Source organism: Taudactylus pleione, unplaced genomic scaffold (assembly GCF_031769625.1).
Source record: "Taudactylus pleione unplaced genomic scaffold, aTauple2 ptg000602l, whole genome shotgun sequence".
Classification (NCBI taxonomy): Eukaryota; Metazoa; Chordata; class Amphibia; order Anura; family Myobatrachidae; genus Taudactylus; species Taudactylus pleione.
The window spans coordinates 3,822,664-3,847,427 of record NW_028285004.1 but is presented as its reverse complement, the minus strand read 5'-3'; the positions used below and the strand labels follow the sequence as shown (position 1 = coordinate 3,847,427).

The window sequence follows — 24,764 nt, the reverse complement described above, 5'->3', positions numbered from 1 at the left end:
CAAATCTCTTAAGAAACTTTTATCCTATTATCCATTTCCGCCAGATAGTTGAAAATTATGCGAAACTCCCCCAGCTGTAGATCCCTCAGTATCCCGCCTTTCTAAAAAGACGGTGCTTCCCGTTCCGGGAGCTGTTTCCTTAAAGGAGTCCTCCGACAGAAAGCTGGACAACACGCTAAAATCCATTTATACAGTGGCAGGAGTGTCGCAGCGTCCAGCACTGGTTAGCTGGTGGGTTAATAAAGCTGTCAAAGCCTGGGCTACACAGCTTGCAGAAGGTCTCAGGTCAGGATCGCAGACTGAAGATCTCATTCAGCTGGCTGAGCAGATTGCAGAATCGGCCGCTTTCCTTGGGGAAGCTTCTAAGGACATATGTGGTCTTTCCGCTAGATCTTCAGCTTTAGCTATATCAGCCAGAAGAGCCCTTTGGCTGTGTCAATGGCACGCAGATGCAGAGTCCAAGAGAGCTGTAGAAGCTCTTCCTTTTACCGGAGAAGTTCTTTTCGGGACGGAGTTGGATAAGTGGATCTCACAGGCTACCGGTGGGAAATCCACTTACCTACCATCTGCGGCTCCCCCTCCTAGACTACCTTCTGCAGGACCTTCTTTTCGGTCCTTTCGTCCCCCCGGCAGGTTTAGAGGGCGCTCCAGGGGAGCTCCGGCTTTCTCCCGAGGGTCTAGAGGCCGTGGTAGAACTGCGACATCAGCTTCATCCGGGTCCCAGCAGGACAAGACAACAGCAAAGCCCTCCGCATGACTCTCTCCTTTCTCCTTTTACACTTCAGGGAAGTGTGGATCAAGTCTTGCCAGGACGCCTGGGTCAGGGACATCATTACACACATGCTGAAGTTGGACTTCAGAATAGATCCGCCTTCTCGTTTTTTCACAACCGGTTTACCACTGGCATCAGAAAAAAGAGAGGTTATTCTAGAAGCAATACAGAAGCTGCTATTGTCCCAGGTGGTAGTGGAAGTTCCGACCCATCAGAGAGGTCAGGGTTTTTATTCCAGCTTGTTTGTGGTGCCCAAGCCGGACGGCTGTGAGACCCATTCTCAATCTCAGGGATCTAAACCCTTATCTTCGAGCCTTCAGGTTCAAGATGGAGTCTCTCCACTCTGTTATAGCAGGACTCGAGAAAGACGAGTTTCTTGTGTCCCTAGACATAAAAGATGCCTACCTCCACATCCCTATCTGGCCTCCTCATCAAGCATTTCTTCGATTTGCGGTCCTAGACTCGCAATGGCAATTTCAGGCCCTACCTTTCGGTCTTTTGTCGGCAACAAGAGTGTTCACAAAGGTCATGGCCGTCATGATGGCTCTGCTGCGATATCAGGGGGTAGTCCCTTGTCCCATATTTAGACGACCTACTGATCAAGGCTCCGTCAGTAGCTCGATTGTTAATAGACATTCAATTAATCCAGAATCTTCTCTTGCAATACGGGTGGATCTTAAATTTCAAAAAATCCTCCTGGACTCCGACACAACGTCTGCTTTTCCTGGGCATGATATTGGACACAGCGGAACAGAAGGTATTTCTGCCCCAGGACAAGGTCTCCTCCATTCAAAGCATGGTGCGTCTGATTTTGTGGCATCGCAGAGTATCAGTACATCTCTGTATCCGCCTGCTGGGAAAGATGGTGACGACCTTCGAGGCAATTCAATATGCAAGATTTCATGCCCGCCCCTTTCAGTTGGACCTTCTTTCCCAGTGGTCAGGATCCCACCTATTTCTCCACCAGCGAGTCCTCTTGTCTCACCAGACGAGAACATCTCTAATTTGTTGGTTGAATCCCTCGCACTTGCTGACAGGACGACGGTTTGCAGTATGGGATTGGATTCTCCTCACCACAGACGCAAGTCTAAGAGGGTGGGGAGCAGTGACCCGGGGAAGACATTTTCAGGGGCACTGGACTCAAAGGGGGGCAGGTCTACCCATAAATATTCTAGAGTTAAGAGCAATATTTTATGCTCCAACTGGCGCAGCCTCTGTTGCAGGGTCAGGCAGTCCGAGTACAGTCGGACAATGCCACAGCGGTCGCCTATATCAACAGACAGGGCGGCACCAAGAGCAGAGCCGCCATGAAGGAAATAGGCAGAATTCTGCGCTGGGCAGAGGAATTCGCAGTGACAATCTCTGCCATCTTCATTCCAGGAGTGGAAAACTGGGAGGCCGATTATCTCAGTCGGTAAGATATTCATCCAGGGGAATGGTCGCTCAATCCTCAGGTATTTCACCAACTAACTCTCAGGTGGGGTCGTCCACAGGCCGATCTCATGGCATCGAGGTTGAACCACAAATTACCAATTTACTGTTCCCGGACCAGAGACCCACAGGCAGCAGCAGTGGATGCCCTGACAACACAGTGGAGGTTCCACTACGTATACTTATTCCCTCCTTTCCCACTAATTCCTCGCTTACTTCAGAGAATCAAACGCGAGAATGTCAGAGTGCTGTTCATAGCACCAGATTAGACCAGAAGAGCGTGGTACTCGCAGATAAGGAATCTGTTGGTAGACGAGCCGTGGCCGCTTCCTCTTCAAGATGACCTCCTGCTTCAGGGGCCGTTTATTTATCAAGACTTAAGGCGGCTTCGTTTGACGCATGGCTACTGAAAGGGCCGTTCTTAGACAGAAGTGAATCCTGTCAAGTGTAATTCCTACCATGATTAGGGCTCGCAAGGAGGTTACGTCTCAGCATTACTATCGCATATGGAAAGCTTATGTCACTTGATGTGAAAGACGCAATTCACCTCCATCAGTTTTTAAGGTATCACGTCTACTTCTTTCTACTTCAGGGTCCATAGGGGTCCACAGGGTGACCTTGGGGTATAGCTGGATCCTGGATCCTCAGGCACCACGGAGTTAAAGCTTTCAGCTGCTCCCAGGATGCACTTGGGTCCAACCTCCCCTATACCCCGCCCCCGAGCCACAGGCACCTCAGTTTTAGATGGTGCCCGGCCGGAGTCGGGTCACCCTGCGGGGTGGGCTGCAGGAGCAGCCCCCTAAAGCTTTTAATTTTTTATTTAACTTAGTTAAATTTATTTATTTTTTTACTACAGTTTTTTTCTCCAGAGCGGCAGCGCTGGGCTGTCTGTACAGACGCCCACGCTGCCGCTCCTTCTCCCTGCTGGCGCCGCGACGCCAGCACTGAACTGGGGATCGCGGCGGGGGAAGCCAGAGTCTGTACTAGCCGGACTCTGGTTTCCCCCGGGACTGCTGCCGGAAGACGCCGGGGAGATCAGGTAAGCCGCGCATCGCTGATTAGCGGCGGTGCGCGGGTTCCTTTCAAATGCAGTCCCATGCCCCCGGTCTAGGGGACAGACCGGTCGCGCTAGCGGTGGCGGCGGGCTCCCCCTCCAGCGGAGGCATACCCCGCCAGACCACTAGACCACCAGGGTTAATATCGCGGCAAGCGGGATGCCGGCAACCCGGGGGTTAATATGCTAGCCAGGGGAGGACACCTTCCCTGTCTAGCGGCTCCTCCCCTCAGCTCAGCGCGCCTTTCAGCTAGTAGTCTGGCGTCGCTGAGCTGCAGCTACTCGGCCACTCCTCCTCTGAGGTCTCCAGCGGCCATTTTCTTACTGGCAGCGCAGATACTCTCAGGGAGCACGCGGACCGGTCCCCCTGTGTACCTCTCCCCTGCAAAAGGACAGTGTACACAGCACTATAGCCCTCCCAGACACTGAATCTGGGAGGTTGATTGTAGTGGAAAGGTGCAGTGAGTATATCTTCCTGCATGGTATGTGACTATTGCTAGTGCTGCCTGTCTGTGTCTTTTTTCTACTTACTGTCAGCCTATCCCTTTCCTTCTCCTACAGGTGTGCGGGGGAAGGGTGTTTCTACTGACCTCACCTGTATAGATCACATTTGTGAGGTCCGTCACATAGTTGTGTGCTACACGGTGCCATATTGTGGGCTGTTGTCCAGCACACGGGTGAGTGCGCACGTTTTCTTCCAACGTGATGTCCGAGGAGGAGATTGAGCACTCCGGGGCTCCGGTATTGTTCTCCTGCAGGCGCTGTTCTGCAGGAGTGGATAGGGAGGATTTGTCACAGGACGACCTGTGCGGACGGTGTCAGGCGCTCCCTGGTATGTCTAAACCTCCCCATGTCGCAGGAGCCACCATGGGCGATGTTTTCCCAGGTGCTGGTGTCCATCGCGGACCATCTGTCAGTCCCGACTGCCGTCCCTACTAGGGCGTTGCCCCAGCCTGCCATCCCCCATTCCCCCGGGTGTCCCACAATTATTGCAGACTCCCCCGGGGTCTCAGCCTGTTGGTCCCTATGCGGGGTTGCCAATGTATATTCAGTCCACCCCTGTGGCACAGCAGGCTGTGGTGCCATATCAGGCTCCTGTGGCGACTCCTCCACCCTGGGTGGATGCGCTTTCCCACACTGTCCAAGATTTGGCGGCAACATCTTCGGCTTTTCAGTCGATGTTGCGCAGTGACGTGCCCTCCAGGGCGTCTAAACGCTCAGTCATGGCGCAGGCTGCGCATCTTCCGGATTCTGAGGGGTCCTCGGATGATGGTGAGGTGCAGGATGACTCAGCCTCAGATGCCTCAGTCCAGGAGGTAGACACTAAGTCTTCCATCAATGTGCGGGCTCTGGTTAAGGCGGTGCGGGCCATTCTTCTGATTGAGGATGAGGCACCCGCTCCCAAGTCGAGGTATCCTAGTTTTAAAAAAGCTAAGGTTACTTCTGCAGCGTTCCCCTTGTCTGATCAGTTGACTGATCACATGGCGGTGGCCTGGCAGACACCCAGTAAGCGTTTCCTGCCACAGAAACGCTTGGCGTCCAATTATCCATTCCCGGAAGCGCATTGTAAAAAATGGGAAACTCCGCCTGCAGTTGATTCCCATGTAACACGCCTCATCAGGAGTGCTACTTTGCCATTGCCGTCTATATCCTCGCTGAAGGATCCTACGGACAGGAAGGTGGAGACTTGTCTAAAGTCCATTTATTCTCTCTCAGGGGCTGTAGCTCGGCCGTCCATGGCCATCTCCTGGGTGGCCAAGGCCATTGAGGGGTGAGCCAACGCCGTTTACGGATGAAGCTCCGGACGTCCAGAGGGCGTTGTTAGGACAGATGAGAGATGCCGCCTCTTACATTGGAGAAGCATCTTTGGATGCTAGCCTGTTGACCTCTAGGGTTTCGGCGGCAGCAGTGTCTGCTCGTAGATCCTTGTGGTTGCGGTCTTGGAGAGCAGACGCGGATTCAAAGAAAGGCTTGGAGGCCTTACCTTTTAATGGAGAATTACTATTTGGTCCGGACCTGGACAAAATAGTAGATACCCTGGCGAAATCCAAGTCAGCCTTCCTCCCTTCAGCTACTACACCTGCTAAGGTCCGGAGCTCGGCCTTTCGTTCCTTTCGGGTTCAGGGCAGGGCAAAGGGTCAGTCTTTCCCGAGGCAGTCCGCACCCAAGACCGCCTCAAAGCCAAAGAAGCAAGCCTGGAGTGCTAGGCGCCCTTCTTCCAAGCCAGAAGATAAGCCTTCTGCGTGATGGGACGGGCCTCCCTCTGGGGGACCCCAGAGTGGGAGGCCGACTTCTTCAATTCGCCCAGTGCTGGCACAATACCACCACGGATGCTTGGGTGCGAGAAGTGGTCTCCCAGGGGTACGCCCTGTCTTTTCGGCACAGGCCGCCTTGCCAGGTTTTTTTTGCACAAGTCCTTCTCAGGACAAAACCAAGGCCTTGCAGGTTCAGGAAGCCATAGAGGCCTTGCTGATGGCAGGGGTCATTATACCCGTACCACAGTCTCAACGTGGGATGGGGTATTACTCTACGCTGTTTCTGGTGCAGAAACCCAATGGCTCTCATCGCTCCATCCTCAATTTGAAGTCCCTGAACAGGTTTCTCAGGGTTCCCAAATTCAGGATGGAAACTTTGCGTTCCATCATTCTGGCGATGGAACCGGGGGGTTATATGGTCTCCCTGGATATCCAGGACGCCTACCTCCATGTGACTATAGCAACATCGCACCAACAGTTTCTGCGGTTTGCTATTCTCCACAACCACTACCAATTCAGGGCTCTACCCTTTGGTCTCTCCACGGCACCAAGGGTATTTACAAAGGTGATGGCGGTCATGGCGGCTCAACTTCGGAGCCAGGGGATACGGTTGCTACCGTATCTAGACGACCTCCTCTTACTGGCAAGCTCCCCGGAGGTACTGATCCAGCATCTCCACCTGACGGTCGCTTGTCTACAGGCGCACGGCTGGTTGATCAACTGGAAGAAGTCCTCCCTCATCCCATCACAGCGGATGGTTCATTTGGGGGCCCTGCTGGACTCTCGTCAGCAACGGATTTTTCTGACTCCAGAGAAGGTCTCCTCCTTACAGCTGCGGATTCACGGCTGTCTGAGCAGTGGCAGAGTGTCGGCGCACTCAGCGATGAGAGTTTTGGGGTCCATGGTGTCGGCATTCGACATGGTGGAGTTTGCCCAGTTCCATTCCAGGCCCCTGCAGGGGCTGATTCTTTCGGAATGGAACGGATTGCCACACAGGATCCGCTCTCAGATGCTGGTGTTGTCCTCGGAGGTGCGTCTGTCCCTAGCCTGGTGGCTGCAGACAGCTCATCTCCTAGAGGGGCGCCCTTTTGGATCCCGGAATGGGTTCTGCTCACGACAAATGCCAGTCTCCGGGGTTGGGGGGCGGTGACAGGCTCCTTGTCACTTCAGGGTCGTTGGTTGGCGGAGGAAGCGATTCTTCCCATCAACATCCTGGAACTGAGGGCAGTATACAGAGCCCTGCAGTCGTCCGGCACCACCCTTCACGGAAGGGCCGTTCAGGTGCAGCCAGACAACGCCACCACGGTGGCGTACATCAATCACCAGGGAGGGACTCGCAGTCGAGCTGCGATGTCGGAGGTGTCCCGCGTCCTGGCTTGGGCGGAGCGCTATCTTCCAGCTCTCTCGGCAGTTTTCATCCCAGGGGTCCTCAATTGGGAGGCAGACTTCCTCAGCCGTTACGACGTGCATCCCGGGGAATGGTCGCTTCATCCAGAGGTATTCCAACTACTCGTGGACAAGTGGGGGCTGCCAGAGCTGGACCTGATGGCGTCCCGTCACAATCACAAGCTGCCCGTGTACGGGTCAAGGACAAGGGACGCAGGCGCAAGTCTGATAGACGCGCTGTCGGTGAGATGGCTGTTTCAACTGGCTTACTTGTTCCCTCCGATATCTCTGCTGCCTCGGGTCCTGCGCAAGTTCAAACAGGACGGAGGCACACTGATCCTGGTGGCCCCAGCGTGGCCCAGAAGGCCGTGGTACTCCGATCTGCGGAGCTTGTCCATCGATGCTCCGTTCCTCCTACCTCAACGGCGGGACCTGTTGTCACAGGGGCCCTGTCTTCACCCGGATCTGGGTCGACTATCTTTGACGGCGTGGCTCTTGAGACAGCCGTCCTGAGGTCTCGGGGCTTTTCTAGCTCCGTTATTACCACCATGCTGAGGGCGCGCAAGCCTGCTTCCGCGAGGATCTATCACAGAGTGTGGCACACTTACTTTCAGTGGTGCGAGGCCAGAAAATATGATCCCCAGGTGTTCCGGGTTTCGCGTATTTTGGCTTTCCTTCAGTCGGGTTTGGACTTAGGATTACGTCTTTCCTCACTGAAGGTGCACGTGTCTGCTCTGTCGGTGTGGTTCCAGCGCAGGATCGCTGCCATGCCGGACGTGTACACCTTTTTCCAGGGAGTTTTAAGAATCCAGCCTCCCTTTGTGCCACCTGTGGCCCCGTGGGATTTGGCGGTGGTTCTTCGGGCCTTACAGGGTCCGCCTTTTGAGCCCTTGGAGTCAGTGGAGCTCAAGTGGCTAACTTTTAAGACTGTTTTCCTCTTGGCAATTGCTTCTGCCAGGAGGGTTTCAGATTTGGGGGCGCTTTCTTGTCGTCCCCCTTTTCTGATTTTTCATCAGGACAGAGCGGTGCTTCGCACTCGTCCTGATTTCTTGCCTAAGGTGGTTTCCAGGTTCCACATTAATCAGGAAATTGTTGTACCAGCCTTTCAGTCGCCTGATCTTTCGGCTGGGGAGACTTCCTTAGACGTTGTCCGTGCACTCCAGGTTTATGTGGACCGGACTAGTTCTGTGAGGAAGTCGGATTCTTTGTTTATCCTCTTTGTTGGCAGGCCAACCCCTCTTGTGAAAACCAAACAGACTCTAGCCCGTTGGCTTCGTTCTGTTATTATTGAGGCTTATATGCAGGAGGGTTTACCTGTTCCAGCCTCTGTTAAAGCTCATTCCACTCGGTCTGTGGGTCCCTCTTGGGCTGCTAGACGTGGCGCCTCTGCTGTTCAGCTCTGTAAGGCGGCCACCTGGTCTTCCATTCAGACCTTTTTGAGGTTCTATGCGTTTGACACCTTTGCCTCTCAGGATGCATCCTTTGGGCGCCGGGTTCTCCTATCAGCACAGGAGCGTCCCCGCCCTTTGTTGGACTGCTTTGGGACATCCCCAAGGTCACCCTGTGGACCCCTATGGACCCTGAAGTAGTAAACAAGAGATATGGTAAGAACTTACCTTTGTTATCTCTGTTTCTACGAAGTCCATAGGGTCCACAGGGCACCCGCCCTGACGCACCTGGCTTCATATGGGCTGTGTGACTGGTCACCGGTTTTCCGTCTCCCATTTCTGTGAGTATGGTTCTTGTGTGTTCCAGTCTTCCTTCTCTCTGTTTCGTCTCCTCCTCCGGCCTGGGCTGCTTACCAACTGAGGTGCCTGTGGCTCGGGGGCGGGGTATAGGGGAGGTTGGACCCAAGTGCATCCTGGGAGCAGCTGAAAGCTTTAACTCCGTGGTGCCCGAGGATCCAGGATCCAGCTATACCCCAAGGTCACCCTGTGGACCCTATGGACTTCGTAGAAACAGATAACAAAGGTAAGTTCTTACCATATCTCTTGTTATTCCTTCAGGCTGGCTTAACGGCAGGTGTTCGTCTGGGCTCCATAAAGGTACAAATATCCGCGTTATCCATTTTCTTCCAGAGAAAATTGGCCATATTACCGGATGTCCAGACTTTTCTCCAGGGAGTAGTTAGGCTTCAGCCTCCTTTTGTGCCTCCTACAGCACCATGGGACTTAGATTTGGTATTGGCTTTTCTCCAGTCTGAAACCTTCGAGCCGCTACAGAGGGTGGAGTTAAAGTACTTAACTTGGAAGGTGGTTCTCCTTTTGGCACTCGCCTCAGCGAGGCGGGTCTCTGAACTGGGGGCCTTATCATGCCGTCCTCCTTATCTCATTTTCCATGAAGATAGGGCAGAATTACGCATACACAAGTCCTTTCTTCCAAAAGTAGTCTCTGCTTTTCATATAAATCAACCAATTGTGGTCCCTGTGTTTAAGGATGACTCTCCAGCTTCTAGATCCTTAGATGTAGTCAGAGCGCTCCGGATTTATGTCGACAGGACTGCTTCGCTCCGTAAATCGGATGTTTTGTTTGTTCGGTTTAATTTAGCCCGACCAGGTTGGCCGGCTTCCAAACAAACTATTTCCAGATGGATTCGACTGACTATCAAACAGGCTTATGTGGTGGCTTCCAGGCAACCACCAGTTTCTATTACAGCGCATTCTACGCGCTCGGTAGGACCTTCATGGGCGGCTGCTCGTGGGGTTTCTTTAAACCAGCTTTGTCGAGCAGCCGCTTGGTCCGGCAAGCACACGTTTCTTAGATTCTACCGTTTTGATACTTTTGCGGCCTCCGCTTCAGAGTTTGGCCGTGCAGTTTTGCAGGGTTCTCAGCGCTCTCCCACCCGGGATGTGAGCTCTGGGACGTCCCCATTGTACTGAGGCTCCAGTGTCCCCTAGTGGATGAAGGAGAAAATAGGATTTTGGTACTGACCGATTAAATCCCTTTCTCCGATTCCACAGGGGACACTGGACGCCCACCCTGCGCTGCTCTACCTGCTTTTGTTACTTTCTCCACATTCCGACGGTTGTTTGTTACTGTTGTCTGATTGGAATGTTAGTTTGTCTTTTCTTAACCTTCTTTATATATGAATGCTGTGGTTTCTCTGTTTCCTTCTCCTTCTTTTCCAGCTCCCCACCGGCACAGTTGTTTAGACTGACCTGGGGGGGGTATAGAGGGGGAGGAGCTAGCCACCATTCAAGTTTTTCTTATTAAAGGTGCCAGCTCCCGGCTAACCCACTTCTATACCCCATTGTACTGAGGCTCCAGTGTCCCCTGTGGAATCGGAGAAAGGGATTTATCGGCAAGTACCAAAATCCTATTTTCTCCATAGGGGAAATAGGCTTTAGTTGATGGGGTATAGGCTGGAGTAGAAGTCCGGTCACTAAACAGTTAATCTTTTTCTCCCAGCAGCCCAGGCTCCTTCTCCCTTATACTTCACCCCTAGCCCCAGACAGCCTGTTTTTAGTTTGGTGCCTGCAGGTGTGGGTGCTTTTAAACAGAGGCTGCTTTTCAGCAGCTTCTATCCTTTTATATTTTTTCTGAGTGGGCAGCGCTGGGCTTCCCACATGACACCCACGCTGCTGCTCCACCACCCCCCTGCACTGGCGGCCTTAGTGCTGGCAAGTGGGTCAGCGTCCTCGGCCGGGCCCTTGGCAGCATACCTAGGAGCCGCAGGTACCACAGTGTGTGTAATTGTCTTAGTACTGTAATTGTGTTTAGTACTGTTTATTTCTCGTCTCCTGTTCTCTAATTCTTTCTGTCTGACCTTTTTTTTTTTTTTTTTTTTCTGTGCGGATAGCTTAGGCGTTAATTGCTGCAGGTCTTAGTAATATCCTCTTCTGTAAAGCCTCACTTAGTGTGGTGCGGTCACATTTTTACTTAGCTGGTGTGCGGAGACTGCCCTGAATCGCTGTACCATGTCTTCCAAGGGTAAGGCACCCAGGGATGGGGGTACTTCTGTATTGCGTAACTGCAGGACTTGTACCACTGTACTTTCTCCTCAGGCTCCGGGCCATGATGGTCTCTGTGTCCGTTTTTTTGCCGCAAGAGGGTCAGTCGGCCACAACTTCCAACCAGGAACCGGCCTCGGCTACCTCCCTTTCACTGGTAATGATGCACCCTGGGTCCGCTCCCTCAAATAGTATCCCTACAAGGGCCCAGCTGCCCCCAGTTGTTGAGTCTTGGGGTACCTTACAGTCTGCTGCCATGGATGCAGTCCTCTCAGTGCAAGGTTTAGCACAGTACAGGGACAACACTTCAAGGAGCAGAATCTCAAGGTGAGATAGTTCTACTCCCCTGTCCGGTGGTGATTCATACTGAGGTTTCCTCCGTTCACTAGGATATGTCATAGGCTTCAGATGCTTCTTTCTTCACTTCCATAAAGGACACAGGGACTACGATGGGTGCCTACTTGCATGTTCCTGTCCGGCCCAGTCATCAGTGCTCTTTTCGAGTTTGCGGTCCGGGGGGCCTATTACCAATTTCAGACATGCCATTTGGTCTTTCCACAGCTCCTCATGTCTTCACGAAAGTCATGGCGGCTCATTTGTGACACAGACCAGTCAGGGTTCTCACTCACCTTGACTATCTGACTGTCTCCGGACGTCCTCAGGGTAGCACCTTTGTCTGGCAATAGATCTTTTACAATCCCACGTGTGCATCATCACTTGGAGAAAATCTTCTTTAACTCAGTCTCTGCAGATGTTCAGAGAATTTTCCGTCCGGCAGACAAGTTTCAGGACAAGGTTCTTGCATGACAGCTAGTGTCCATTCACTCCTGCACTTCGGAGGGAAGTTCTGACCCGATGGATCAAATCCCATCTCCAGATCAAGACGCAGACCATCATCCTCTCTCGGGAGGTCTGGGTCTCCCTCTTGTGATGACCCCAGGTGTCCCACTTGGACAAGAGCTGCCCCTCTTGACTGGGCCGGATAGGAACATGTACGTAGACATCCAGCATTGACCCTGTATCCTCTATGGATCTTTAAGAAAAGAACTTGAGGGTCGAAATATAGATCTCTTTATCGTGGAGGACTCCTACCTCAGATAGAAGTAGCATCCCTGATTAAAGCTGTTCTTTGCATCAAGGATGCGAAGCGTGCCCCTAAGGCCAGTGCTCCGATCTTCAAGCGTCAGAAGGTTTAGGCAGAAATTCCATCTTCTGCGCAGCTAGAGGACCTTCTTACTGAGGCGTGGACTCACCCTAATAGGTGCTTTCAGGTTTTTAAGCGCATTGCCTCTTTTTATCTACTGCCTGCTGTGGATCTGACCAGATGGGTGTCTCCTCCTCTGGTGGATGCTCACATTGCCTGCCTAGTCAAGAACTCTACCCTTCCTATTCCTCATTCCTTAAGCATCTGTCAAATAGGAATCTTCCCTCCAAAGGGGATTTATTCTCATGCAGATGCTATCTCACGTCCAGCCCTAGCGTTTGCTTGGGTGGCTAAGGCCATCGGTGGTTAGGTAGACACACTTCAAGAGGGCCTCAGCTCAGTTAATCGTACGAATGAGCTCTTGTTCGTGGAGCACATCAGCGAGGCGGCCTCTTATCTCGATGCAGCAGCTGTAAACACTGGTGTCCTAACCTCCAAGGTGTTGGCTTCCTCTATCTGCTAGGCGAGTCCTCCAATTTCGTTCCTGGTGCGCTGACTTATAATCTAAGAAGGCCTTAGAGGCTCTTCTGTATTCGGGGACATCCTCTATTTGGTCCCGATTTTAGACTATCGTGACCACGGTGGCGGCGTCCAAGACGGCCTTCCTTCCTACTTTCTGCGGCAGCCCCTATGTTGCAAACTTCTAGCTTTTGTTCCTGTCTGCAGGGAAAAGTCAGGGGCCAGCCTTTCTTGAGGTTGTAGGGTTACTCAAAGGGTTCCAAGCCCCAATCTAAATGGCTGTGGTCTACCACATGCCCTGCCACCAAGCCTACTGACATACCTGCTACTTGATGGGCTGGGCCTCCACCTCTGGTATCCCAGCGTGGGAGGCCAACTTCTGCCTAGATGGCAGATGACCACATCGTACACCTGGGTGCAAGGTGTTGTCTCCCTTGGCTACGCTCTAACCTTTAAAGAGTGGCCTCTGAACCAGTTGTTTTCCCAGAGGCTTTCCAGTGGATCCAGGCAATGCAGAAGCACTGTGGGTAGTCTATTCGCTCCCTGCTGGCCTCCAAAGTAATTGTTTTCGTTTCTCTGTCTCAAAGTGGCATGGGCTTTCATGCCAACCTCTTCTTGGACCAGATGCTGAACTGTTCCTTCTGGCCAATTCTCAACCTGTCTTCACAAAAGTCATGGCAGCTCATTTGCAATGCCGGGGTATTAGGATTCTTCAAGGACTACCTTCTGGTCCTTGCCCAGTCACCGGAGGTTGTCGGGGACCACAACCATCACATGTTAGACCTCCTCCAGTCCCATGGCTCAATCAATATGAAAAAATCCTTCCGGACTCCTTCACAGGCGAGGTTCCGAAATCATTGCTGTGTGTCCGTACACTCTTGCATGCAGATCCTGGGCTCTGTGGTCCCCACTTTCGACGTGGCTTGCCCAGGTTCACTCAAGGCCTCTTCAGATGAAGGTTTTGTCCCGGTAGAACATGTCCTATTGGCTGCTCAAGACACAAACTATCATCCTTTCTCAGGAGGTCCAGCTCTCTCTCAAACTGGCTCCAGGCATCCCACTTGAACAAGGGCCGACACTTTTGCAATCAGGACTGGGTCCTTCTCACCACCTATGCAAGTCTTCGCAGGTGGGGACACTAACTTGTCAACAGAACTTTTAAGGTTGGTGGACTGTTTCAGAGAATCTGCTACGATCAATATTTTGGAATATTCAATCTTCAGAGCTTTATGCCTAGTTCTGCCAATCATCTAGCATTGTCCGGTCAGGTACAATCCGCTTACATAAACCTTAGGACGGCAGTCTCCGTACCATGAAGTAGGTGAGTCGCATTCTCTTCTGGGCACAGCGTCATCTTCCGGCTCTAACTGCAGTCTTCATCCCCGGAGTCAAGAATTGGAAGCAGACTTCCTCAGCTGCCAAGATGTTCACTCAGGCGAGTAGGCAATTTATCCAGGTGCCTTTCAGCTCTTAGTTCTTCGCTGGGGCTTTCCGGACATCAATTTGATGGCATCTTGGCTTAAGACACTGAGGTACTGCTCATGATCCAGGAGCTTTTATTGTGGGACACCTTAGTGATTTGGTGGACCTTCCACCTCATGTACATCTTCCCCCCCCCCCCCCCCCTGATATCACAGATTCCGTTGGTCCTTCACGAGTTGAACCTGGTAGCTCAAGATTGACCACGCAGAGCTTGGTACCTGATTTCCTAGGCCTTGGCACTGATGCTTCATTGTGTCTTACTCTGCGCCCACATCTTCTGTCTCTATCCAGATCTGGCCCGTCTTGCTTTGACGAGGTGGCTCTTGAGACATGCGTCCTAAGAGCTAAGTGGTTCTCTAATCTGTCGTTCGTACCATATTGAATGCCCATAAACCTTCTGCCAGATTTTAATACCGCGGAGGGTTTATCCGCTCATCATTTCGACACTGGTCCTGTCCTTTTCTGCAATCTGGTCTGGACTTGGGTCTCCGCCTCGCTTCTTTGAAGGTGCAGGTTTCTGCCTTTTTCTGTCCTCTTCTAGAGGCAGTTTGCTCTAATGCCTGATATACTGACTTTCCTGCAGGGTGTCCTCCACGTACTGTTCCATTTTGTACTTACGGTGGCTCCATGGAACTTGACTTTGGTGCTTCGGGCTCTTCAATCTTCACCCTTTGAGCCCTTGGACTCAGGACATTAGTTGGCTTATGGGGAAGACTTTTTACTTGGTATAGTGTTGGCCTGGCGGGTGTAAGACTTGAATGGGTTGTCTTTTTGCTCCCCATTTCTGGTCTTTCACTCGGACCTGGCCATTCTTTGGGCACGATTAAGCCACCTTCCTAAGGTAGGCCTCTTTGGATGTCGTGAGGGCCCTCACGATATATGTGGGCAGGACCAGGATCTCCGTAAGACTGAGGCCTATGAATTTCACAAACTGGACTTGCCAGGTAGCTCTGTTTGACCACGCTTGCACTGTGGCGGACCTTCTTGCCCCGGACGTGGTGACTGCTCATTCCACCAGGTCTAATTTCTTGGGCACCTCGACGTGGTGCCTTTGCAGAGCAGCTTTGTAAGGCTGCCACGCGGTCCTCTGTTCATAAGTTTCTCATTCTATTCACTTGACACCTTCACTTCCTCAGACATTGCCTTCGGGGGAAGGGTTAGTAGTGCAGCTCAGAAGCATCCACTCCCTTAGGGACTTAGCTTTTTGACTGCCCACTGTCTAAAGCCTATGTCCCCTATAGAAAGAGGAAGAAAAGGAGATTTGTGTGCTTACCTGGTTAAATCTTTTTCTTCGAAATTCATGAGGGATACAGGCTGCCTATCCTGATGTGCCTGGCTTGCAGGGTTTTTGCTTCAGATTCTCCTGTAGGCATGTTATGGCTGTTATGGATGTTTTTGACCTGTGCGTGTGTGCTGGTCTACTTTCCATTTCTCTTTCCTGCCTTGGGCTTGCTAACTTAACTGACCTGTCTGGGGCTGGAAGTGGGGTATAGGGGAGAAGGAGACAGGGCTCCAGGGAGAGATTAACAGTTTGGTGCCCGGACTCCTACCTCCAGCCTAAACCCACTGTCTAATGCCTGTGTACCCCATTGATTATTTTATTCTGAAGAAAAGGATTTAACCAGGTAAGAACATTTATTTATTTATTTTTTTTTCCCCATAGCATGAATGTTTATAAATACATCTTATACAAGGAGGTGGTTACTGTACATGTTGCATAGCATAGATATGACTGCACATCACTTCTATCTTTGTGTCATTTTAAAGTAATTTCAACAGAGAGGTTAGTTTGTTTCATGAGACTCGCACACCCGTGAATTCTCCAATGCAATTAAAAATGCCTATTCACAGCACTTGCATCAGGGGTTTTGCGAATTGTAAGCCAAATGCCATGTGAGAAGTTCATGGAAAAAGTGGGCTGACCTTCCTGGGCCCAAAAAAACTGACAATTTTGTTTGGATACAGGCTGCTAGCAGAAGAAAAGTACTTGAAGTATTTGAACTGTTGGCTGCCTTTTTTTTTTTTTTTTAAGAAGCAAAAAAATTTTTACTTTTTTTTTTTTTTTTCCATTTACTTTTTTTACGAAAAGAAATGCAAAAAAAAAAACAGGAAAAAAGATGCTTTTGGGGTACTTTGAAGTGACTTTAAAAAAAATAAAAGGCAATTATTTCCAAAAAATAAAAATGATTTTGGGGTATATTGAAGCAATTTATTTATTTATTTATTTTTAAACCCTAGCAAAATGACTGACATGTAATTGGACTAATTAAGCGAATTGGAAACTTCCAATTGCCTAATTAGTTATTGGAGGGGTGTCCAAGGGGTTTTGCATGGTGTCCCAACATTTTAAGCTTTCCCTACAATCTCTCAGGGAGGTGCACACAGAAATATGCGTGTTTACTCTGGTTCAATGTGTGTTGCGAATTGGATTGCATTGCGATTTCGCGGAGAAAACTACAACTTTCATCTCGCACCCAATTGGATTGACCCCAGCGTTTGAGTGTTTCATAATGAATGCTGAGGTGTATTCTTTGAATGTCTGGCAATGAACACTACGGGTGAAATTCAGTAATTTTTACGATTCCTACATCTCATCTAAACTGATGTCGCCCCAATAGACCAGGTTTAGCCGCGGAAAGTGCACGTTGGCAGAAACTGAATATAGATGTGTCCTTACACATCTTTGCTGCAGTTGCGCCAAAAAGTTCCCATCTAACTGGTCCGTGAGACTCTGCTGACATCGGGTGTTTCTTTTTTTGCTTTTTTTGCCGAAAATGCGTCTTAAGTCGCTTTGAGACTGATGCACCAGCAGACACTGCTGATTAATTTGATATGTGACACTTGTATCTGTGTGCGACTGAGGTGTATATTTACTAAAGTGCTGGTTTTTAGAAGTTTAATGTTGCCCATAGCAACCATTCAGATTCTACTTTACATTTATCTAGCACCTTCTTGAAGATAGTTAGAATCTGGTTGCTATGGCCAACATCTCCACTTTTAAAAACCCGCACTTTAGTAAATATACCCCATTCTCTGAATCTGTATACAAAGTGCTACAATGTAGGGGGACGCAACTTTTTTCATTCCATGTTCCTTTGCTGATTAATTTGATCTGCATCTGCACAGTGTCGTCTTGTGCAACTTGAATGCATTTTCGGAACAAAATACTTAGATGCTAGCAGAGTTGTATTAGCTCTGGCGGCTCACTCCAGGCAAGTCGTGCTGGATGGCGTATTGAGACTAGTTGTAGGGAGACACATCTCTTGCTTTGACGGGCATGCATAAAACCTGGGGTGTGCAAAACTGAGTCCAAAAATCGAAACCAAATTACTTTATCTGCCTCATGTTTTGCTTTACGGGCACATTTTCTACTTCAGGGTCCATAGGCTCCACAGTGAGACCTTTGGCTATAGGTGATGGAGTAATCCGGGCACCACGCAGTTAAATTTTTCTCCCAGGGTGCACTGGGTCTCCCTCCTATACCGCGTCCTCGGGCCTGAGGCACCTCAGTTTCGTTGGGTGCCCGGCCGGAGTCGGGTCTCTGCACGCTGTGGGGCTGTTCCAGCCCCTGAAGATTTTATTATTTTAAGAAGTTTTCTTCATGTTTCCGAGCGGACAGTCCAGGGGACGTCCTCACTGCTGCTCCGTCACCATGCCGGTACTGATCCGGGGAACTCGGCGGGCCTCCGGGGTCTTGGCTAGCAGGGACCCCGGAGGATCCCTGGACTGCGGCCGGATGCTACGGGGAGCAGGTAAACGGCTGGTCACCGCATGTGGTCATCCGCAGTGTTTTCCTCCAGGGCCGCTGGACTCCCTGGGAATGACGGCGGCTGGAGCCAGGCACTGAGTCCTGTGCTTCCACTAGACCACCAGGGACACGTGCTGGCTTAGTAAGGGCGCGAGTCCAGCGCCCCAGGGGGTTAATCGCCGGCCAGGGGAGACTGCCTTCCCTGTCTAAAAGCCGACTCCTCCTCTTAGCTCGCCTTTCCACTGCGGTCTTCGTACGCTGAGCTGCTCTCCTCCTTGGGCCACGCCACCTCTAGATCTCCGGCGGCCATTTTCTTGGTGGCAATGTCGCAGCTCCCTCTGACCCGCGTGCGCCCGGTCCCCCTGCATACCTCTTCCTTTTGGGTCAGTGTATGCAGCACTATTGCCTACCAGACACTGAGTCTGCGTAGTTGATTATAGTGCCATGGTGCAGGTTCATTTCTGCATTATATGTGACTTGTAGTGCATACACACGGTCAGATATGTCAAATGAACGATTTGTGAACGTCAAAAACTGACTGCAAACACATCAGATGTCCGATATCGTTATCTGACAAATGGGAACGCGCATCGTTCATCGTTGCACACATGTCAGATTTTCCTTCAGATATGAACGATTGAATGATTTTTAAAATAGTTATCGTTCAGACCTGAAGGAAAATCTGACTGTGTATGCACCATTAGTCTAGCGCTGTCTCTGTCTCTAATTTTTTCACACTGTCAGTACCAAACTGTCATTTCTACCTTTTCTCTGATTCATGCCCTGCTTACAGATGTAGTCAGGGTGTTTGATATCTCATACATATAAAGCTAAGTATTTGAGAATTGTCACATACTGTTGTGCTCTACCATATCTGAGTAGTAAGCTCCTGCAGCTTGCCCAAGCATCAGACAGGACACATTCACACTCGCACCCACTCTGCTATTTTACAGGTCAGATGCTGCAGGTTTATGTGAGGAGGAGATGGTACAGGATGGATTAGGTGGTATAATCCACCAGGCCCTTCTAATGTCCTGGTCCCTGTGCAGGAACTTCCTTGGGCTTCCTGTTATCTCAGGTCCTGGCTACTATTGCAGGCCGATTAGTGTTGCTTTTTTCCTCCCTATGAGGTTACCACAGCAGTCTGGTTTTTTTTTTCCCCTCTCAGGGATTGCCACAACCGATTACTGCTATGCAGATTCCTCCTGTGCCCCCGCCAGGGGTAGATGGCGGCTACCCCTACTGCTCTAAAGACTTGTTGCAGGAGGAGTAGCTGCTAAGCCATCTAGGCGTCCTCTGGTGTCGTCATAGTCCACACAACTCTCTGACGGAGAGATTGCGGATGTCTCTAACTCTGAGTCCCGTCCACTGGAGATGGAGACTTGGTTTGAGGTTACTATTTCTGCCTTGGTGTGAACTGTCAGAGCCATCTGGGTCATAGAGGATAACTAACCCGCTCCTCTGTTCCAGCAGTTTCTGCTTGTACAAATAAAGGGCTACTTGTGCGGAATTGCCTTTACCGGATCAATTAGTTGATCGCAGGGCTTACAGCCTGGCAAACGCCCGGTAAGAGGTATCAACCTCAAGGACGTTTGGCTGCGTGTTATCGATTTCCTGAAGTTCCTTGCATGAAATGGAACTAATCTCCTGCAGTAGATTCACATGTAATACGGTTAATTACAAGTGCTACATTGCCCATGCCTTCCATTTCATCCCTGAAGGTAAGGAAGGTGGAGGTTACCTGAAGTCTGTATGCCCTCCTTCAAATGCTTCTAGGCCTCAGGTTTTTTTTTTTTTGGTTGGTAACATCAGAGATGCAGTTTCACATATTGGGAAGGCTGTTCTGGATATCAGTCTCCTGACTTCAGTGTCTCGGCGGCAGCTGTGGCGGCTTGTTGTTCCCTGTGGTGGCATTCTTGGAGGCCAGATGCTGATTCCAAGAAAGGCCTACAATGTTTCCCATACACTAGAGAAGTATTGTTCGGTCCTGACATGGACAGGATTGTGGACATGTTGGCAGCAGTTAATTCTGCGTTTCTGGCTGCGGCTTCAGCGAAGCCTTGCACCTTCTCCTTTCGATCCTTGCGTCCTCAGTGTTAGCCCACAGGTCAGACCTTCCCAAGGCCGTCAGCTTCCAGTAGAGCTTAAACCTAAGAAACTGACCTGAAGTACAAGACGTCCTACTTCCAAGTCAGAGCATAAACCTTCAGCCTAATGGGGGATACCAGTGTGGGTGGCGTACTTCTTCAGGTCACCCAGTGTTGGTGTCGGACCACTGTAGACACCTGGGTAAGAGACGTAGTCTCACGGGATGACAAGGCCGTACAAATCCAGAAAGCCGTACGATCCTTGCTTCAAGCAGAGGTCATAGTACCGGTCCCGTTGCCCCAGAGGGGAACAGGTTATTTCAATCTTTCTGGTTAAAAACCGAACGGATTCAATCGGCCTATCCTCAATCTCAAGTCTGAACAAATTTGTCAGGGTACCTCTGTTCAGGATGGAAACCCTAAGCTCCGTTATTCTGGCTATGGAACCCGGGGATTTTATGGTATTGCTGGATATTCAGGATGCATACCTGCTTATTCCAATTGCTTTGGATCACCAGTGTTTTTTCAGGTTTGCTGTTCTGCAACAACATTTCCAGTATCGGGCTCTACTGTTTGGCCTCTCTACTGCACCTCGGGTGTTTATCAAAGTTATGGCGGTAATGGCAGTCCATCTGTGGCTGCAGGGGGTCCGCCAGTTACCCTACCTGGACGACTTTTTACTGTTAGCAGGGTCTCCAGAGGTACTTCACCACCTACAGCTGACAAGATCTTGTGCTTCAGGCGAACGGGTGGTTGATCAATTGGAAGAAGTCCTCCTTGATGCCATCTCAAAGGATGATCTATCTGGGAGCACTGTCTGATTCACAACAGCAGCGGATCTTTCTGACTGCGGAAAAGATCTCCACTTTGCAGACGCGAGTACGCAGATGCCTCCACAGTCCCTGAGTATCCCTCCACTCAGCAATGCAGATACTGGGATCCATGGTATCGACTTTCGACATTGTGGAATATGCCCAGTTTCACTCCAGGCCTCTACAGAAATTGATCCTCCCCAGGTCGGACGGATTACCCCATCGGATAAAGGCACAAACGATGGACTCTTTTGGATTCCGGACTGGGTCCTACCTACGACTGACACGAGTGACAGGTCCACACTCCTTTTCAGGGGCAATGGACTGCAGAGAAGTCTGCCCTTCCAATCAAGATATTGGAACTTCAGGCGGTCTTCAGTGCCCTGCAACAGGCCAGACTCGTACTTCACGGAAAGCCAGTGCAAGTTCAGTCAGACAATGCCACAACCATGGCTTACATCAACCATCATGGTGGAACTCTAAGTCAGGCGGCAATGACAGAGGTGCCAATCATTCTGGAATGGGCAGAAGCTCTTATCAGCAGTGTTCATTCCAGGAGTTCTCAATTGGGAATCGGATCATCAGCCGTCACGATGTGCATCCCGGGGAATGGTCTCTTCACCAAGAAGTGTTTCAGCTCCTGGTGGATAAGTGGGGCCTTCCGGACATGGACCTCATGGCCTCCCGACACAATCACAAACTGCCAGTGTACGGGTCCAGGACAAGAAACTCCAAGGCTCTCTTGTCAAGTGGACCTTCCAGTTTGCGTACCTGTTTCCTCCAATCTCCCTTCTTCCTCGAGTACTTCGGAAGTTCAAACAAGGAGGCACTGTCCTGCTGGTGACCCAGATGTCACTGGTACTCGGATCTTCAGACTCTCCACAGACACTCCGTTTCTGTTGCCTCAACATTCGGACCTGTTGTCTCAGGGTCCTTGCCTTGACCCGGGTCGTCTGTCTATGACGACGTGGCTCTTGAGACATCCCTCCTAAGGTCCAAGGGTTTTTCTGGCTCTGTGGTTAACACCATGCTCAGAGCGCGTAAAGCAGTCTATGCTAGGATTTACCACAGGGTGTGGCACACCTACTTTCAGTGGTGTCGTCTCAAAGGTTACAACCCCCAGATATTTCGGATATCCAGAGTTTTGGCTTTCCTACAGGCGTATTTGGACCTTGGTCTCCGCCTTGCCTCACTGAAGGTGCATGTTTGCTCTTTCAGTGTGGTTCCAGCAACGATTGCTCATCTTCCTGATATCCGCACTTTCCTACAGGGTGTCCTTCGCATTCAGCCTCCCTTTGTCCCTCCTGTGGCACCTTGGAATTTGGCTGTCCTTAGGGCACTCCCTTTGAACCACTGGACTCAGTGGATCTCAAATGGCTTACAACTAATACTTTTTCTTTTGGCTATTGCTTCCGCCAGAAGTGTCAGACTTGGGGGCTCTCTTGCCGTTTCCCATTTCTTGTCTTTCGCCAGGACAGGGCGCTGTTTCAGACTCGCCCTGGGTTCCTTCCTAAGGTGGTTTCTAGTTTCCACATTAAATGAGCAAATTATTGTACCGGCCTCCAGACCTCTCGGCAGGTGAGGCCTCTTTTGGTTGTGGTACGTGTCCTCAGGATTTATGTGGACCGTACCAGTTCCCTTCGGAAGTCGTACTCCTTGTTTGTCCCCTTCGGCTTTCACAAGAAGGGATGGCCGGCTAATAAACAAACTATGGCTACATGGCTTCACATGGCAATCTGAGGCTTACACTCATGAGGGCTTTCCAGTGCCGCCCTCTGTTACTGCTCAATCTACTCTGTCTGTGAGTCCTTTGTGGGCAGCTTGCCGTGACGCATCGGCTGTTCAGCTTTGTAAGGTGGCCTTCTGTCCAGACCTTTCTGAGGTATTATGCTTATGATAACTTGCCTCTCAGGATGCTTCCTTTGGGCAGCGCATTCTCCTCTCTGCACTGGAGTGTCCCCACCCTTAATGGGACTGCTTTGGGACATCCCTAAGGTCTCCCTGTGGAGCCTATGGACCCAGAAGTAGAAAATGAGAGAGATGGTAAGAACTTACCTTTATCTCTTTCTACGAAGTTCATAGGGTCAACAGGACACCCACCCTGATGCACCTGTGCTTCAGAAGGGCGTCTCTCTGGTCACCGTTTTTTGTCTCCTGTGTGAGAATGTGATTCTTGAGTGTTCCAGACTCTTTTATCCTCCTCCGCCTTTGGCTTGCTACGAAACTGAGGTGCCTCTGGCCCGGGGGCGAGGTATAGGAGGGAGACCCAGTGCATCCTGGGAGAAAAATTTAACTGCGTGGTGCCCGGATAACTCATCAGGTATACCCCAAGTTCTCCCTGTGGACCCTGAAGTAGAAAACGTGCGTTTTTGCCGTAACGCAAAACATGAGGCCGATAGTAATTTGGTTTAGATATTACGTCCCTTTTATTGACTCTATGGTCTTCGTAGAAAGAGATGTAACAAAGGTAAGTTCTTACCATATCTCTCATTTTTTGAATAGAATTAAAACGCTGGGTTCATTCGACATTGATCCCATTTTTTTGGGGGGGTGCTTAAAAAAGGTATACATTACTACCACATAAAAATCAGCAGGGTACTCTGTTTCATAGTGGAGAAAAAACATAATGAAGTTGATGATAGATTACTGTTGTACTGCATACATAATTAACACAAGAAACCATGAAGTTAAAACCTTTAACATAACTTTGAGTCCATAACTGAAGTTGAGTCAGATGAGATGTGGCAAAAAAATTCCATTCTGCTTGAAAGTTGGAGTCATCCTTATGGAAGCATAAGATCAAAACGTTTTTTGCAGTTTTTAGGGCTCCCTGGGGGACTTGGGGTCAGGCAACCCCCAGGAGGGCTGGGTTTAGGCCAGGTGGGGTTAGGCACACTTCCCGCGGGAGACTTGGGTTTAGGCTGCAGGGAAGGGGGGGGGGGGGGGTTAGGATTAGGCACCCCTAAGGGAGGGTTAGGGTAGGGAATTAGGTTAGCGGTACTTACCTTAATTAGCCATCGGGATCTTCACCGCTGCTGGGCTTCTGCTGTCGGGACTTGAACCAATGTGGCCGGCGGTAATATCTATTACACCCACTTAGACAATCCAACTTTAATGTCTGGAAAACGGTCTTTGAAAGCAAGATAAAGCTCTTTCAAGTTTTAATAGGAGTAGCCTTTTCTGTTTTTTTTCTGTAAAAGTTCCAGGAGGAAAAGGAATTCACAAACTTTCTTTCCAGGACACATGCGAGAATGTTCATAATCTTCATAAAACTGCTGTACCTGACGAACGATGTGTATAGGAAGGGCTTTCCCTCTATATTTTACCGGTTCTGCCAGTATATCATGGGTTTCTTTACGTTTTCTTGATTGTTTTACCATGTATTCTGTGACATTAAGTTCTTCTGCAGTCTGCTTAATTGTCCAGCTGTTTGGTGCCAGAGTTAATATTTTTATTATTGTCGTGGCGCCTCTTCACACTTTTGCTTTAATTCATATATCACAATCTGCAAATCATCACAACCTAAACATTTGCTTACTTTCTGGGGTAAATCTAGTGATGTGCTAGGAAAAGACAACATTTCAGTAAGCTTCGCTTGAATGGCTGTACTTTCCTACACTTTCTTTCTTTTAGCGTATGTCTCCCTGTGTCTTCTCTTTACCCCATGCAAATTCACTGGTGAACAACCAAGCTTTGTAATACTTGCACTCAGCTCATCTGTTTCTGCAGATTCAGTTCCACCCTCCACCGGGGATTCAACATCTTCTGTTGGCATATCTGTCTCTGTTCTTTACAGTGTTGAATTCTGTATTTTGGGAAGTTTTTGTTTTGGCTTAATAACAGCATGAAGCTGACAGTCACCATGTAATTTGGCCCACTTCAGTGACCTAACTTTAAGCTTTTTCTGGCTCCTTTTTTGTGAGACAAGAAAGGATTTAGGTACGTACACACTGGGTGATTAAAGTGGACGACCGAACGTTATCGTTCAGTCATCCATTTTTAACACCAAAACGAACGATGACGATGCGCATTCCCGCGGGTTCATCGGGTAAGCATGCAGGCCAACCTGACGATGTCGTCATGTTAGGAAATGGGGGAGAGAGCCCGGCGCTGAACGATATCGT

At 50.1% G+C, this 24,764-nt stretch overlaps 1 protein-coding gene and 1 pseudogene across 2 annotated transcripts in view; both read left to right on the top strand.

Moving 5' to 3' along the window:
- IVNS1ABP (influenza virus NS1A binding protein) overlaps nt 1–24,764 on the top strand; it is a 98,890-nt gene that overhangs the window by 30,960 nt on the left and 43,166 nt on the right. The window lies entirely within an intron of this gene.
- LOC148480749 (uncharacterized) lies at nt 1,503–13,576 on the top strand (annotated as a pseudogene).